This window comes from Octopus bimaculoides, chromosome 3 (assembly GCF_001194135.2).
Source record: "Octopus bimaculoides isolate UCB-OBI-ISO-001 chromosome 3, ASM119413v2, whole genome shotgun sequence".
Classification (NCBI taxonomy): domain Eukaryota; kingdom Metazoa; phylum Mollusca; class Cephalopoda; order Octopoda; family Octopodidae; genus Octopus; species Octopus bimaculoides.
The window spans coordinates 162,925,769-162,931,448 of NC_068983.1; positions in this window are offsets into that span (position 1 = coordinate 162,925,769).

Here is a 5,680-nt window from a genome sequence, read left to right on the forward strand (position 1 = left end):
AAAGGCTGACCAGATGCCGCTAATGCCGGTGTGCTAACGATTCAGCTAACTCACAGCCTTAAAACTGAAAATATATTTCTTTCTTTCTTTATTGCCCACAGGGGGTTAAACATAGAGGGGACAAACAAGGACAGACAAAGGGATTAAGTCGATTATATTGGCCCCAGTGCGTAACTGGTACTTATTTAATCGACCCCGAAAGGACGAAAGGCAAAGTCGACCTCGGCGGAATTTGAACTCAGAACGTAAAGGCAGACGAAAGAGCGCTAGGCAGTTCGCCCGGTCTGCTAACGATTGTGCCAGTTCGCCGCCCTAAAACAGAAAATATATTGATCGCAAGTGAGTTAATGTTGATCAAATTATCGATCAAAATTTGATAATGGAGGCCGTAACAACAAATACGAACAGAGTAATAATGATGATGATGATGATGTTGATGCTGAAGATGACGATGATGATGATTATGATGATGAGGAGAACGATGACGGCAACGACGACGATAACAATGATAACATTTCTTAAACCACAGAAAAAAACATCATCGCTTTGAGAGGAAAACATCATCGTGTTAACCACAGTTGATCGATTAAATAAAAATGCCTTTTGAAAGGGAAATAAAATAATTACCTAAATTAACAGATTTCAAAGGAAAAAAATAAATAAACATAACGGGGAAAATAGAAACAAAAAGAAATTAAAACCCATTGAAGACTAGCTTCGATTGAAACCCTGTCATCTAGATTATTACGGCATCAAAGATAATAGAGATTCACAAGCGAATTCCATAAAGGTGCTGACAAAATAATCAAACCAAATTTAGTAAAGATCGAATGCTTCGTTTTTAGAATTACAATGTATTTTAGTTTCAATCATTGAAAATATAATTGCTTTGGCAATTATGTTCCGATTATCGTTTTTCATTATTTTACGAGAGAGGGCGCTACTGAATGATAGATTCAGCAAAACGTCAGACAAATGTGCATCAAGTGAGTGATGCCCTTTTTTTTTTTGTTACGTTACTCAGTTCAAATACTTCGAAGGTTAATTTTTGTCTTTCATCATTCCTGGGTCGATAAAATAGTACTTGGCAATTATTAGGGACATTTTTATCGACTGAACCTTTCCCTTAAAATTCCTGATTTGTATGGCGGTAAGCTGGCAGAAACGCCAGCACGCCGGGCGAAATGCTTAGCCGTATTTCGTCTGGCTTTACGTTCTGAGTTCAAATTCCGCCGAGGTCGACTTTGCCTGTCATCCTTTCGAGGTCGATAAATTAAGTACCAGTTGCGTACTGGGGTCGATCTAATCGACTGGCCTCCTCCCCACCAAAAACAAATTTCGGGCCCTGTGCCTAGAGTAGAAAAGACTATTTTTGAATTGTGACTTAGACAGAAATTATTTCTTTAATGTGACGGCGAGAAACAGAATATAGAAGTCCTTTATTATTTATATTATCATTATTAATATTTGACTTTCATTCTTTCAGGGTCGATAAAATAGTACCAGCTGTGTACTGGGGGCGATGTAATCAACTTAGCCCCTCCCCGAAATTTCTGGCTAAAATTTCGTTAGTGCATGCTAATTTGGTTAGCAAGTATTTTAATCTTAAGGTTTGCTGACAATAAGTCTCCTCAAATCTCAAGAAACTTTCTTAGGGTTCTTGTAGAATGTAGAATGGTACTTTTCTGCATTTCAACAATGCGAGTTTTAATTCCAACCTCTTTCAGTCTTTCAGGCAGCATTTTGGGCGTTGTACTAAGTGCACCAATTACTATAGGAACCATTGTTTTGGTCTTCCACAGTCTCCTTAGTTCTCTTGCTAGATCCGGATATTTCTAAATCTCTTCAGTTTCTTTGGCATCGACTCTGATATCATAGGGAATTATTACAAAATATGACCATACACTTCTTATTTTGTCCTCTATAATCATATCTGGTCTTCTTGCATAAATAGTACAGTCAGTCTTTATGGTCCCACAAGTTCTTGTGATCCTCATTTCCTATCACTGTCTCTGGTTCGTGCTCCTACCACTTTTCTGTTGGTTTGAAGCTACACACTCGGCTAACGTTCCAACACACTCTCTCTTTTGCCGACACAGTCATGTCTGTATATATATTCCTTTTGTACTAACATACTCCACTCACGCAAGAGATGATTGAAACCCTCGTCACCTTTCCTCCAGATTCTACAATCGCTGTCTGAGTTTTGTTCATCTTTATCTTTATCAGATTTGTTCTGTCCCTCGTTTCAAATTCCATCCGCCAACCAAAGTCAATTATCTTCACTCCCAACATGCTCGGTTTTCGCATGAATTCGCTATGTAATCAATCCTTTTCGCTTCTACTGTTTCGGTCACTTTTTGGGCATCTCTGGTTGCCGAAAGTTTTCTTCCTCTGCTCTGCACAGCACAATTTCTTCAGACCCACTATTAACAATGCCTTCCACGACTTGGAATCCTCCAGCATCTTCCCTGCTTGGCTGTAAGAGTCGGTAGGTATTACTTTCAGGATGAAGTGCGTTGTGTATTATGAGCAGCTTTCTGATTCTTCTATCCAAGTTCTGTAGCTCAACTTTTGTCCATTTAAGAAAGGGAGCAGAGTATCTCAATGGCTTTAATGATGTTCCTTTCATTTAATTTTGTCTCGAACCCTTTCTTAGTTCTCTTTTATTCTTTAGCGACTTTCTCTTCCATTTCTCTTTCCATCGTCCCATAGTTTTGCAGGTATTTGTATTCCTCATTATTTCACAGCGATCTAATGATGTCGTCTTGTAACAACTTTATGCCATCAGAATTTATTTTCCAGCCTCTCTTCATAATTAGTTCTGCCCACTTTTATGCTCCAAACAGAATTCCAGTGTTTTTACTGAATATTCTCAGTTCGTATTTTAGGTCCCGATGTTCTATTTTCTCACTTTTTCTATCAAAAAGACTCCTTACATCAATTAAGAAAAACAATCTTTATTTAATACATGTGCGCCTATTTGGTTGGAGATTCATATATCACAATACATCTACATGGTCGTTTTCATGGACGTATCCTGGTTTATGGTCAAACCATTTTTCCATATATAAAAATCCATATTTTATAAAAAGATATTTCAAATCTATTAATTTAGTGACCTCCACTTCTTAAAGACCGTCTGACCACCCATAAACATTCAGAGACTATATGCGCAACTTCACATTCTACATTCAATCAAGATGTCTAATTTATCTAGGTTCTTCTTCATATAACTTGCTCTGATTGCTTGATTACCCGCAGCTAATATTAAGGAAGAAACTTTATCCTCTTAATTGAGTAACAGCGCTTTATTTGTATTCTGGTTGAAGATTTGTATCCCATAATACCTTTAAATGTCCTTTTCAAGGATGCGTTCTATTTGATGGTCATGCCATTTTCTCATATGTTCAAATCCATATTTTTGTTTTTACAGATTCACCAATATGTTATTTTAGCAATCTTCTCATGTCCCCAGTTCTTATAGACTGTCTCACTAAGCATATATACTCAAAGACCATACGTGCGACCACCTCTTCTCTTTCCTCACTCATTCTACATTCAACCGAGTTGTCTTCTTCATCTATGCTCTTCATGATGTACCATATCCTGATTGCTTAATTCCGCACAGCCAGAGTCAAACCCTTTGTCCCTTTCTTTCTTCCTTTACCTATTGAAATGATTTCTGATTATGATACCCTTCACTGTTTTGAAAGGAAAACTTTCCATGTAAACTTCTCTATGCATGTCGTTGCTACGAGATCTTCACTTTTCTTTTCCCTCAACCACCATATTCTCTCTTCTTACTGCTATTAAAAGCTTCCTTTTGCTGCCAGCAAAGCACTTCTTTAATCTATTTCTACTCATACACAGTCTTCTAAACTTATCAGTCTTCTATACTTATTAGTCTTCTTTCACCATTCTTTCTCTTCAAAATCAATCTCTCAACATCTGCTAGCGGTGTAAAGTGCTATAAGCTATCAGTAATGTCCTTGTTTTTTTCTATTTACGTTCTCAAGACCTTTTGGTCCGTTTGGTTATTCCAGCGCTGTTCCCAATGTTAGCTACGCTTCTTGAGTGTATGGCAGTGATGGTATTTATTCCATTGAGTTTGGAATTTAGTATTTCCTTTATCCTTCGAAAATATTCTCCTCATAATTTATCGTTCATCATTCTTCTTTTATACCATCATCTTCCAAGACTCGCATATTTATATCCATCATCCGCATCAATCTTCGATATCTTCTCTTTGTTCAGTAAATTTAATCCGTCACTTTTATGGTATTCCTCTTTTATTCCTCACAAAGATTCCATCCTTGGAAACACACCATTTCATTCTGACGTCATTGCTCAACACACTCACCTTATTGACAAGGGTATCCGATTCCATCTCAGTCTTGCAGGAGAACTTTAGATCATCCATGAATAACAAAATATTTTAACTATCTTTTGATCTTTTCCAAGGCTATTTGTAGTGGTGGAAAACAAACACAGACATGAAGACACACACGGCCAAGCACACACACACACACACACACACACACAACGGGATTCCTTCAGTTTCTGTCTATCAAATCTACTAAAAAGGCCTTGGTTAGCCCAAGGTTTCCACGCAGTGGGATTGAACCTAGAACCATGTGGTTGGAAACAAGCTTCTTACCACACAGCCACGCTTGCACCGATGTAAATATGTGAAAAGTTTCAGAAAAACTGAAAAAAATTTGTCTTTTGTAAAAAGTGTCGCTAGAGATGTCTCCGCTTCTCGCAGCATAATTAGTGGGGGTTTTTTTTCAAAATTGTGGGGCAAAACTGCTTTCCTCAATGAATTGTAATGAAATCCTGAGCAGATAATTCCGCTTTCCGGATATTTTGTCCTATCTCTCCTTTCTATCTGTGTCGTGGCACTCCGTCGGTAACAACGACGAGGGTTCCAGTTGATCCGATCAACGGAACAGCCTGCTCGTGAAATTAACGTGCAAGTGGCTGAGCACTCCACAGACATGTGTACCCTTAACATAATTCTCAGGGAGATTCAGCGTGACACAGAGTGTGACAAGGCTGGCCCTTTGAAATACAGGTACAACAGAAACAGGAAGAAAGAGTGAGAGAAAGTTGTGGTGAAAGAGTACAGCAGGGTTCGTCACCACCCCCTGCCGGAGCCACGTGGAGCTTTAGGTGTTTTCGCTCAATAAACACTCACAGTGCCTGGTCTGGGAATCGAAACCGCGATCTCACGACCGCGAGTCCGCTGCCCTAACCACTGGGCCATTGCGCTTCCACTCTATCTGTGTTTGTGTGTGTGTGTGTGTATGTGTGTACGTAGGTGTGTATGTGTGTATGTCTTTGGATATGGTTATACGTGTGGGCATCTTTTAACCTTCGTCTTTTACTTGTTTCACTTATTCGACTGTGGCCATACTGGAGCACCGCCTTGAAGAATTTTTAGTCGAATGAATCATTCGATTTTAATCCTGATACTTGTTCTATCGGTCGTTTTTGTCGAACCGCTAGCTTACATGAACATAAATACAATAACGCCGATTGGTGGGAGACAACCAAAAACACAAAGACATATACACACATATGCACACGCACACACATATGCGCGTACACACACACGCACACACACACACACACACACACACACACACACACACACACACACACACACACACACATA